Raw genomic sequence first — 13,294 nt, 5'->3', positions numbered from 1 at the left:
GAAGTGTTGTCAGTAAGATCGGCAATCAATGTCTATCGTGTGAAGGACACAGTCACTGGCAAAGAAAAAACAGTTCATCGGAACTTGCTCCTTCCTGTCAGTTTCCTGTTGAGAGACGATGAAGTTGACCTGCTGTCTGATTCCCTGTCAGTTGGAGCTGGAAGTGATCATGGTGATGCTTTGCCTCATGACCAACTTGACAGCGATGAAAAAACATTGCAGTGGATTTTGCAATCTGGAAATAATGCTGGACTTGATGAGGTTGTCGAGTTACCCAGTTCATCTAACGCAGTAGAGAGTACTCATGTGAATGATGTTGTCGACGACAGTCATGGATGTACTGGCAGGGACAGGGATGTGAGCCAGTCCTCATTTCTAGACGATCAGTCTGCCCACAGTCACCCCATACAGCTCCACACAGACTCGCCAGCTGATGCACACTCACATGTTCCCAGTAGTGTAGACTCAGAATCAGTTGAGCCTGTAATTAACCAGCCAAGGCGAGGCATGCCTATGACTAGGATTGGTAGGACCATTAAACCTCCAAAGAGATTAATTTGTGAAATGAATGACCAGGTTGTGGAAGATTCAAGATCTTCAGTTAGTTCTTTTGTTACTCTTATGAGACATGTTTTTGCAGTGTAGCCTGAGACTTTATAATGTGCCTTTTGAGTAATTCTGTTCCTGAGTGTAGACAGATACTCCATTTTTCTTTGGAGTTTTTGAGCTGTGTCAATTGGGAGAGGTGTAAACGGCATCTCTTGTGTCTATGTTAAGGTTTAGGTTTTGGTACCATCCTATCCTTGCATATCTCTGTAGGAGGAGTTTTGTAACTGACTATAAGGCAGCAACGCTCAATGTAATTAAATTTTTTTTTTTTTTCTCTTTCCCTTATTTCTTTTGTTTTGTCTGTTTTGGATGCGCTTCCTTGATTTAGCAGAAATTTAGGGGGGTGTATGTAACGGGTTGTATATAGTTGTTAAATTCCTGCATAAATGGGGACAGCGCCATCTGCTGGCGTCACTTGGTATTGCGCCACGATGCTAAAAATAGCGAATTCTGGGTAATCCACAGCAGAACTTTTGATAACTGCTGTGGTAAGTCGCATGTTAAACGCTGCAGAGACAATAATATCCTAAGTGCTTTAAATCTCACTACACAATGTTTTATTTCACTGTATTTTTGTTATGATGTAACTAAGAGATGAATGCTGTTTGTTTGACGTCGAGTGAGTCATTAGTTTTAGAGTTGAATGTTAAATGTAGCATATGTTGCATGGCTGCTGCTAATGCTATTCCTCCGTCTGATTTACCGTGTGTTGTGTAGGGCTGTTCTATTCTCTGTCTGCGATGTCATGCCATTCCTGATTCGCTTTGGTTTCCCCTTGTGCAGGTAATATATTGAATTTGCTGTTTATTTTTGTTGTGTGAAAAATGTATGTTATAATAGCAATATTCCTGTTGAAAACAATTTGCTGTTTTATATACTGTGTTTTCATATAGCAGAAATGCTTTAGAAGCTGGAGATTTAATTTATTTTATTTTACATTTTACTGTGGAAAAGACCAAGAATTGTGAAACATGTATATATGTACTTTTGTTAAAAAAAGAAGAATCATTCCACTATACGATCACATTTGAACCAGTTTAATAAAAAAAGAGCAGAACTTTTGATAACTGCTGTGGGCTGTTCTATTCTCTGTCTGCGATGTCATGCCATTCCTGATTCGTTTTGGTTTCCCCTTGTGCAGATGCTCCACATACACAACGAGACTGATACATAGAGGACCGTCACATAAACAACTATATGTTTTCTACATAGATCATTATATGTTATACCATTGAGGTCCCTAATTACAAGACCATGTAGTTTTAAGAAAAGAAAAAAGTGATGCTTTGAATAAACCAATTGAAGAAATAGACCTCAAAAAAGGAGGAAGATTATTCCAGTCATAAGGGGCTTTATAATGAAATGCTCTCCTACCAGCTACAGAAAGTAACCTTGGAATCTTAAAAAACGTTGGACATTGGAGGTGTCTCAGTGAGTATGTCGAGCAATAGGGTATTAAATGCTGTTTAAGATATTCAGGACAATTGAAATGAACACATTTAAAAATAAATAGAGTCCAGTGGTAGTCCCTTCGTTGTTTAGGTTGCAACCAGTTTAATGAATCGTACATAAAACAATGGTGAGTTTTAAATGGACAGTTCAATATAAATCTGCACAAAGAGTTGAATAAAACATTAATAGGTTTGAGATTGGACTCAAAGGTATTAGTGTAAACTATGTCTGCATAATCAATAATTGGTATTACCAGTTGAGAAATAATTTTTTTTCTAACTTGAATTGAAAAACAATTAATTGATCTGTACAGAGTGCTAAGACATCCGTATAATTTCCTAATGATATTATAAATGTGTATCTTAAAGTTAAGGTTAGAGTCGAGCCAGAGGCCCAAATATTTAAATTCCTCAACAATCTGCATAAGGGACCCATCTAAAAACTTTATTTCAAAGCCTGAAGCACAACGACGATTTTGTATCGTGGAAAACACCATGCAGCAGGACTTCTTCATGTTCAACAGAAGTTTATTCCTGAACAACCACTGTTGTACTTTATCAAAGTCAGATTGAAGAGTTCTTTGAACGTGCAACAAATCACGATCAGAGGTGTAGACAACAGTATCATCAGCATAGAGCTCTAATTCACAATGAGAACAAACTTGTGCCAGGTCATTGATAAAGATTGAAAAAAGTAAGGGGCCTAAAGTTGAGCCTTGAGGAACACCTTTATCAACAATTAAGTAATCTGACTGGAATCCTTGATAAACAACACATTGCCGTCTATTATGCAAATAAGAGTTGAACCAAAGCAGAGCATGTTTGTTCAAACCAATAGAGTAAAGCTTATCCAGTAGAAGATAATGGTCAACCATATCAAAGGCCTTTGAAAGATCAATGAAAGCAGCACCTATGAAATTACCTTTATCAAAACCCGAGAAGACATCATTTGTAAATTTTACGAGAGCAGTTGAAGTAGAAAAATTGGCTCTAAAGCCAGATTGATGTGGAGATAAGATGTTGTAGTTATTAATGTACACAGTTAGTTGATTAAAAATTAGTTTCTCAAATATTTTAACAACTACACAAATGATGGAAATCGGGCGATAATTATTCACATCCGATTGGTCTCCACCTTTGAAAAGAGGTGTCACTCTTCCAGCTTTCCAAATTTGTGGCACAGTACAAGTAGTTAGTGATAAGTTAAAAAGATCTACAAGAGGAAAGATCAATATGTGAGCAGCCATTTTGATAAACTTAGCTTCCAGCTCATCTGGTCCTGCACTACAATTTAATTTAAGGTCCTGTAATACATTAAAGACATCAGTAGGCATAATCTTTTTAAATGAAAAAGAGCCAGCAGGCATAGAAGAATAAGAAGACCATGGCAAACCATCAGAGCAAACAGATTTTGAACTACATAAAGACGAAAAATGATGATTAAAGGCATGAGCTATTTGCAAAGGATCAGTTAAAGTGTCATTATTCTTGCATATTCGCTTCACAAATGTTTTTTTATTTTTGTTCAGAATGTTATTTAAGTGATTCCAGAATTGCCTCGGGTTATTGAAATCGCGAGAGAAACAGTCTCTATAATAATTTGATTTGGCATTCCTAGTTTCAGTTTTACATTTATTCCTTAACTGCCTGTAAATTGACCCATCCAATTCATCCTTTGAGAGACGATATTTAACCCAAGCTTTATCTCTTTGTTTGAATAGTTGAAGTAGATTAGAGTTTATCCATGGTAAATGCCTACCTTTGACCTTAATCGTTCTCACAGGAGCATGTTTATCAATTATGGTTTTTACTTCAGTATGAAAGAAGTTCCATGCCTCTTCTACAAGTGGAATTAGTTGAAGCCTGTCCCATCTAATATCTAATATATCACTTATGAAGTAATCAATATTAATATTTTTACATTGCCTTATTGTGATATATTTATATGGGGAACTCTGTATTTTAATTTTCCAGATGCAGTATATTATAGAATGGTCACTAAAGCAGTCTGATAAAACACCCGATTTAATAATCCTATCTGGATTGGAAACAAGGATCCAATCAAGCAATGTAGCAGAACGGCCATCAACTCTCGTGGGTTCTTTTATTAACTGAGTAAGGTTTACGCTGCCTATAAGATTTCTATCACCCGAGGAAGACCGATCCAACCAATTATTATTAAAGTCACCCAGTATGATCAGTTCATTGTGTCTGTCAAGAGAATTAATAGTAGCCAAAATAGCATTTAAGGAATCAGTGGGAGCAGAGGGAGGTCTGTAAATATTTCCGATAGTAAGCTGTTTGTTTTCATGAAAAATGATATTAGTAAAAAGACACTCAAAGTTAATAGGCTCAACATTAGGAGAGACATACTCAGAAACGAGATTTGTATCAACATAAGTAGCCACACCTCCTCCTCTTGATGTCCTATCAGCTCTATATAAAACATAATTCTATTTCACTGTTACAGACCGCCAGAGACGGTCGAACATAGTGGAAGGAGTCGCGTCTCGCGAGCCATATCGAGAATCTCGCATTGATTTGTCACCTGTGACCCTGACCGATGACGTGTCAGCAGCTATATCCGCTCCGTTCACGTCACGGTCGTTCTCTTTGTCATTCTCGCGAAGAGATCTCGCTCGAGCGTGCACAGCGTTTTTGGTGAGCAACTGCTCCCCGCTACAGCTGTGTCTCGGGAGAAATATTTGGATATATTTGGATATATTTTGACGTGCATCGGACCATATACCCACTGGTTGTCCAGGGTTTGTTTGGAACCGATCGCTACTAGCAGTGTTGAGGTGAGTACTCATGTGAACTCAGTGGTTAACCAGGGTTCTGTTATACTGCGTGTGGTATTGTATATTGTCAGAAACTGCTACTTTAGGTTATGCTCATTGGTTAACCAGAGTGATACATTGATAAACCTTATTGTGGATAACCCCATTGGTTGACCAGGGGTTTTTTCAACTAACTGGGCTGGAAGTGATGGCAGCTTCATGTTCCCTCTGCTTCGGTCCAATGGATCTCATGGATGCTCATATTCAATGTCCTACTTGCCTAGGCATTGATCACCTCCGAGAGGCTTTAGTAGACCCATGTCCTGAATGTGGTTTGATGTCCTTGGAGATGAGACAGCATCGACTGGCTGAATTAGACCCTGAGTTTGAGAATTCTGCTCCATCAGCTGGGACAGAGTCACATGTGAGTAGCAAGCGTGTGGCCAGTGGGACTGGAAGGCCTTCAAAGAGGATGCGAACCTCCTCGGAGTCAAGTACATTGACCCAGCAAGTAGCTGAACTTGCGAACGCAGTTCAGGGTATTAGAGACTTATTATCTGTTCCCCCCACTCGTCAGAATGTGAGTGAGGGGACAGGGGGGGGTGGTTTAGCTCCTCCCTTGCCCAGGTGTGAGCTGGCATCCAGGTTGTCCAGGAGAGAACCAGACACTTTATCTATTGCGGCTTCTGACTCCTTAGACCGGGAGGAACAGGAGTATTATACGCCAATGGAGGAGACGAGACCCTCACATTCCCAGGTCCAATGTTCCCATAGCGACGACGGTTCTGGCCTTCAGGATGCGCCGCCTTCAGTGGTTTTCTCTCTGCAGGACACACTCAGGATGGCGCTCGCTAAGCGGAATTTGGATCCACCTCCTCCCCTATCAGGCCAGTCAAACCTCTTGCGTCGCCCAGTTTCCCAGCAGGAGGATTTCCTAATGCCGAGTTGTCCTGACTTCACAGATGTGGTTTCTTCAGCGTTTCGGTCAGCTCCCTTATCCAGACCTGATCGTGTGGCTCGTACGCTAGCGGCAATGGCTGATGCAGACGAAAAGGGCCTTGGTAACATGCCCCCAGTGGAGCCATGCATTTCTTCACTGGTAGTGTCACCAGATGAGGCTCTTAGACACAATCTTCGCTGTCCCAACCCAGAGTGTAGACGTACAGATGATCTGTTGGTCAGGATTTATAATACTGTCTCAGGCTTGAGTCGTGTGGGGAATTCCATGGCTCATCTTCTGCTGGCACTTCATTCTACTTTGAGTACTAACCCACCAGATAATACCACATCTGAGTTACTTGAGGCTTCCTTACAAGCCTTGGGTTCAATCGCATTTTCTAGCGGAAAGGCTCTTGGGCTTACTACTCAGGCTAGGCGGCAGGTTTGGCTAGCACAGTCTAAACTTCCAGAGGCTTGCCGTAGCAATCTTCGTCAACTACCTCTGGTACCTGGGCAGATTTTTGGTCCAGCCGCTCAAGAAGCTCTTGAGCGCAGAGTTCGTGCAGTGGAGTCTCGGTCCCAGCACTTTGAGCGCAGTGTGAATTATGGACCATCCTCACATCAAATACCTGTTCGTCATGCAAATCCATTCCAGTGCAGGCAGGGACAGTCTTACAGGCCTGTACAGCAGGCAACTCGACCTGGGTATGACTCGAGAAGGGAGGCATCCCGTGCTCGTAGACCACCTGCTCGCCCTGTGGCTACTTATCGTCGTCCCCCCAGGGGTAGGGAGACCGCTCCTCATCGTCGGTGATGGTCCAGGGTCTGTGATGGGACACTTTTCAACCTCTCAACTACAACTTTGGAGAGGGATTACGAACAACAAGTGGCTCCTCGACACACTCGACAGGGGCTACTGTCTTCAGTTCCGTCACAGACCCCAATTATGCACACACACTCGGCCCACAGTGGTTCGGGACCCTCGTCAGGCTCTTGCTCTATCTCTCGAGGTCCGGAAGCTACTGGAAAAGGGTGCGGTAGAGCTAGTAAACCCCCAGGTCCAACCGGGGGGATTTCATTCAAAGTACTTCCTAGTTCGCAAGAAGGATGGAAGCTTCAGGCCAATCTTGGACCTCAGACGCTTGAACAGGAGTCTCAAACACCTTCCTTTCCGCATGCTGCGTGTCAAGGATGTCCTACAAGCGGTCGAACCCGGCATGTGGTTTACCTCTGTGGATCTGAAGGATGCATATTTCCACATCCCCATTGCACCTCATCACAGAAGGTTTCTTCGGTTCACATTCCAGGGCAGGACATACCAATATCGAGTCCTACCATTTGGCCTCTCCCTCTCTCCCCGTGTATTCACACGGTGTATGCAAGTGGCACTAGAACCTCTACAACGGGAGGGCATGTTGATTCTCCCTTACCTGGACGATTGGCTGCTTTGTGCCAGATCACCTCAGCAGGTAGCCAACAACACACAGCGCCTACTGGAGCATGTTACTGCTTTAGGACTGAGGGTAAACCTGGAGAAAAGCTGCCTTACTCCATGCCAGTCAATATGTTTTCTGGGATTACATCTGGACTCCAGAATAATGAGGGCTACCCTCACAGCGCGCAGGAGGCAGGCTATACAAGGAGCCATAGCGAGGTTCCAGGTTCGACGCAAGCTACCTTATCTTCACTTCTTACGGCTAGCGGGCCTTCTCACGGCAGCCTCATCGGCCATTCACTTAGGACTTTTACACCTTCGTCCTTTTCAGCGTTGGTTGATAGCCAGACGGTTGTCAGCAGTCCACAACCGACAGACCCTTGTTGTGGTGACAACCAGTTGCTCTGTCTCCCTGAGGCTTTGGAGACGGGAACAATTTCTACAAGGGGGTGTACCAATGGGACCACCCCCAGCACGCAGAGAAGTAGTGACAACAGATGCCTCTCTCTCCGGATGGGGAGGGCTGTGGCAACACCAGGGCGTGCAGGGGAGTTGGACCTTGCAGCAGGAGACATCTCACATCAACATCCTAGAGCTATGGGCAGTGCTTTTCACCCTAAGACACTTCAGACAGGAGTTATCAGGGAGGCACATCCTAGTGCGGACCGACAACACCACAGTGGTGTTTTTAATCAATCACCAAGGGGGCACGAGGTCTCTACCTTGCCTTCGACTTTCACGAGTGCTGTTGTTGTGGGCAAACCAGCACTTCCTGTCGATCAGAGCGGCACACATTCCCGGTCACTGCAACAGTGTGGCAGACTCACTCTCTCGATCGGGTCCGAAGCCAGGGGACTGGTGTCTGCACAAGGCGGTAGTTCAGTCAGTTTGGGGACTTTATGGGACCGCAGCAGTCGACCTCTTTGCCAGCAGGAATACAACACATTGCCCGCTGTGGTTTGCAGAGCAGGAGGAGCAGGGATCACTAGGCCAGGATGCCCTGGCCCACGACTGGCCAGACCTCCTCCTCTATGCTTTCCCTCCAATTCCACTTCTCTGGCCTGTGCTGAGGCGTGTGCAGATGAGACGACACAGGCTTATTCTAGTGGCACCCTGCTGGCCAGCGAGACCATGGTTCAGTCTGCTGATGGCCCTTACGACCGGTCCACCACAACCATTGCCAGTTCGGAGGGACCTACTGTCACAAATGAACGGGGAGCTTTGGCACCCCTCACCGGGCAGGTTGAGTCTATGTGTATGGCCCCTGGGGTTGAGCAAGAGCTCTCACTGTGTTCCGCAGATGTGAGGAACACTGTCATGAATGCAAGAGCCCCATCAACACGTCGCACTTATGCCAGTAAATGGAGAATCTTTGTTTCATGGTGTACAGATCGGTCTGTTAACCCAGTCACTTGTTCCATCAGTTCAGTGTTGGAATTCTTACAACATTTATTGGACACTGGGCGGTCCCCAGCGACTCTAAGGGTATTCGTGGCAGCCTTGTCAGCACATCGGAACCCCTTGGGGGGGAAATCAATTGGTGCGGAAAAGTTGGTGGTGGCTTTCCTTAAGGGAGCAGTACGTCTTAATCCACCGGTACGGATAATGCATACCCAGTGGGATCTTCAGATGGTGCTTAACAGCCTGCGTTTACCACCTTATGAACCACTTGAACAAGCTGATATTAAGAGTCTTTCGATGAAGACTGCTTTTCTCTTGGCTATAACGTCAACCAGAAGAGTAGGTGAGCTTCATGCTCTCTCGGTGAGTCCACAGTGTCTCAGATGGGGGCCCGAGTACAATCAGGTTACACTCTGGCCGAATCCAGCTTTCCGACCTAAAGTGTTGTCTGACCGCTTTGTGAACCAGCCCATTCAGCTTGCGGCATTTAATCAAGAGGCTTCCCAGACAGCTGTGTGTCCAGTGAGAGTATTGCGACAGTATGTGTTGAAGACTGCTTCATGGCGCACCACTGATCAGCTGTTTGTCCGTTTTGATGCCTGTCAGAGGGGCTCACCCTTGTCGAAGCAAAGGTTGTCTCATTGGGTGGTGGATACCATTATACAGGCATATGATTCGGCTGGTCAGACAGTTCCAGCATCTATTAAATGCCATTCAACCCGATCAGTGGCTACTTCTTGGGCAGCACTACGGGGAGTGCCCCTTTCTGATATATGTGCAGCGGCTACATGGTCGTCACCTTGCACGTTCACAAGATTCTACAGGATTAATGTGGCACCTATTCCTTTGGTCAGTTCTGCTGTGTTAGCGGACAGTATCTAGGTGAGCGGCCCTCGTGACTTGGTTGTATTCGTCTTCCACTATGTTCGACCGTCTCTGGCGGTCTGTAACAGTGAAATAGAACGCCGGTTACTGGTGTAACCTTGGTTCTATGAATAGTGGAAGACCGCCAGAGTCTCTGGTCACTCGGACTGAGAATGACTGCAGAGAACGACCGTGACGTGAACGGAGCGGATATAGCTGCTGACACGTCATCGGTCAGGGTCACAGGTGACAAATCAATGCGAGATTCTCGATATGGCTCGCGAGACGCGACTCCTTCCACTATGTTCGACCGTCTCTGGCGGTCTTCCACTATTCATAGAACCAAGGTTACACCAGTAACCGGCGTTATCAATTCCCACCTCATCATTAGTGATTTTATTATGAAGCCATGATTCAGAAATAGTGATTATATTAGGTTTATGTAAAGCAACCCATACCCTGAGAAGATCAATTTTAGTAGCAAGGCTCCTGATGTTGAGATGAATTACTTTTAATCCTTTAATTAGATCAATAACTCACAAATAAGTAGGCATATAACAGATAATAGGGTATAAGGAGCAGATGGCGAGAACAACAATGTTAACAAATTTAGACAAACAAAAACAAATATAAAACAAAACAAACTAAGCAAGCAAAACAAATAGTCCATAGTTAAGCAGTAACTATGAAGAATACTCCGAGAGTCTCATAACCCACATAAATATTAATTTGTAACGAAAAATAAAAATTATTTTTACCTTAAACATTTCATAGTTCATTATCAATTCATAATGGTTTCACAGAGAATGCATCAAATTAATTAGCTCATAACTAGACAAATTATAAGTAATGCATGTAACTTTATATTCTGGACTGCCAAATTAAAGACTTACAGTAGCTCTATATAAGCAGTGCAAAAAGACAAACCAGATCAGATCTCTGACTACAACAACCAGCCATCAGCAGGGAAAAAAGGAAATAGGCTATTAAGGCAAAAAAGTCCAAACAGAACTACTGCTGTCCAAACGGTATCAGTAAACAAGCAAGCCTTCAAAAGGAGCAATAGCCTAAGGCCTATCAATACAGTTTAAATGGAAAGTTTAAATAGTACAGCAAAGGCCAAAACTGCAACGCACAGTACAAAACAAAACACCAGTGAATTCTAAATAACAGGAAGGAGTGATGCTACATAGTCTCTGGCTTCATCAGCTGAGGAGAACATTTTCCTACCTCCCTCCTTCGCATTGATGGAAAGTCTTGCAGGAAATAATAGCGCAGGCTTAAGTTATTATGTTGGTCATACTTCCAAAAAGTAGAATCTGTGATTCCTAATGACAGTATCCACACCGGCGCGGTGAGTGACAGCCGCACATTCTCCTCAAAACATTGGATTCATCCGCCGAGGCACAACCCACGTAAAGTTGATAATTCCGCGAATAACTGCAATTGCAGATTTCAAACAGAGATGGCGACAAAGAGGAAAAACTACGGACTGCAGCTTTATTAATCAAACAAATAGGAGTTCATAACTGTATGATATTACACTGTAGCCACATTGGACCAGCGGTTTGGAAAATGGAAGTATTATTCATCTGTGGGCTCCATCTTCTGATACATTAATTAATTTGGTGCCTGACTCTTCCAGTGCATTGTGGGTATTCTCTAGCCATTAAGCTTACAATGGTTGTACACTCGTTATTGTGGTGCATTGTGGGATTGAATGAGTTCACTCGATAACGTTCACTAACGTTCCCTTAAGTCCTGAGTTTTCCTTAATTCCTTGTCCAGTGTTAATGTTTAGTTATAAGTGTAGTGTAGTTTAATAAAGACATTGTTCATTTGTCATTTTGCTTCGTGCCTTATTCCTGTGATTTGACCAACCCTGACAGAACAAATTAATAATGGACATTCTTGTTGTATGCTTCCTCTTGTTGGAACTGGGAGATTGTTCCCTTGAGGTTCTAGATCTGGCGTGCCTCACTCACTACCCAGACAGCTCGTTTCGCATATTTTTTCAAACAATCCTCAACAAGTGGTCCAAGGAAGGCCTGTCCGTGGATGGTCTTTGGGGGATTTTTGCTGCCTATGTGGAGTGGGTGCTAGTGAGTGGTGGGTCTTCATTCACCGTCTGCACTGCAGAAAAAGACATGACCAGCCCTGCTCCGGACCCAGAGCTCAGCCAGTCACCAACAATGCCCATCACAGACTTCATGCATGAGCCTACCACAGACAGGGAGCCTGAGCCCGCCACGGAGAAAGTCCCAGAGCTGACTCCTGATGTGCTCACTTGTCCCGGTCCTTGTCAGGATTCTGGCAGCCCAGCTTTGCACAGACTGCTATTTATTTAGGGTAGATTTAGAGACTAGAGACTAGAGACTAGCTAGAAACTAGCTAGCAGGTAGAGCATTGCAATAACCGATGCAGGGGAATACAAACATATTCATCAGTTTTTCAGACACAGAGAAAGATAACATGGGGCCCAGTCTTGCAATGTTTGTGAGATGAAAAAAAAATGTTTAACATTATTCTGGACATGAGGATCAAATGTTACATTTGCATCAAATATCACCCCCAGATTTTTCAATCAGCTTATCTGAAAATGTGAATGTTAAACATTGATAGCAGTGAATATATCCACTCTGCATATGAAACACAAGCTGGATGGCTGGTAATAGCTTAAGCTTTGAGATGACAGATGTGTAGGGTGTTTGCCGTCATTAGTCCATCTGTTGCTGTGATGATGAGATAACTTCCCAAACTCCACACTTGCATCCTATTGAATATCATCCACAATCATTTTCTTTCTACAAGAGAGGGAATCCCCATCCCCCATATATCTTATATTTTTTTATCAGTGTTAAATATCACTATCTAATAAATCAACACAACAGGGTGTTTAACAAATGAGACGTATACATTTCTAAAATCATTTTCAGTAGCAGAGCTGGAAGGGGTCCAAAGTTCCATGGATCAGGATCACTCCATAACTGAAAGAGAACGACGAGGAGGGGGGTGGGGTGGGGGTAAGAGGTGGGGGTTGTAAGATTAGAAAGGAGAGAGGTGAAGAGTGAGAGATGGAAAGGTGCAGAAAATAGCTCCACAATATTCTTAGAAATCAAACAGAGGGTCTGTTATCAGGACTCATGGAAAACATCCTCAACACAATCCCCTAAAGCGACAGAGAGGCGGAAAAGGACTGAGGGCAAGATTTAGGGCGAAAGTGTATGGTATTTGGTGGAGAGAGGGATATTTCTCGAAAGAATACTTTCCATTGAATATATAGAGTTGTCCCAAAAAGCCACTCATAAATACGTATTGCATCAGAGGAAGTGGAATATGCAAACACATACTGATTTCTCAACTAACTTTATTTTCTTTGCAATTATTACATCTAACCATGCTAATTCGGTAACGCTTCCTTTTACAGTACAGTACTTACGTGTACTTACAGTGTACTTACCTAGAAAGTACTGGCTAATATAAGGTAAGTACATGGGTTAGGGGTAGGTTCAGTGTTAGTACCTAGTTATTACCCAGTAATTATAACTACTATAATAAGTACATAGTAAGTACATGGGTAACAGGACTGTAAAAGGAAGCGTTACCGCTAATTCAGTGGGATGATAAGTTCTCCATAAGTTCAGAGTAACCACAGGTGTAGTTCATCGCATTACCTCGGAACATGATCCACAGACATCTGAGAACCAGACATTGCCCAAATACTTTTTTTGAACAATATCGCATGATACATTTCAAAACAACTGTGTTTTTATTTTTGTATGTTTTTTACTCAAATTGTAATTTGTCATGATTTG

This window comes from Rhinichthys klamathensis, unplaced genomic scaffold, assembly GCF_029890125.1.
Source record: "Rhinichthys klamathensis goyatoka isolate OS25496 unplaced genomic scaffold, OSU_Roscu_1.1 h1tg000090l_1, whole genome shotgun sequence".
NCBI classification, from domain to species: domain Eukaryota; kingdom Metazoa; phylum Chordata; class Actinopteri; order Cypriniformes; family Leuciscidae; genus Rhinichthys; species Rhinichthys klamathensis.
This window is presented reverse-complemented; position numbering follows the sequence as displayed.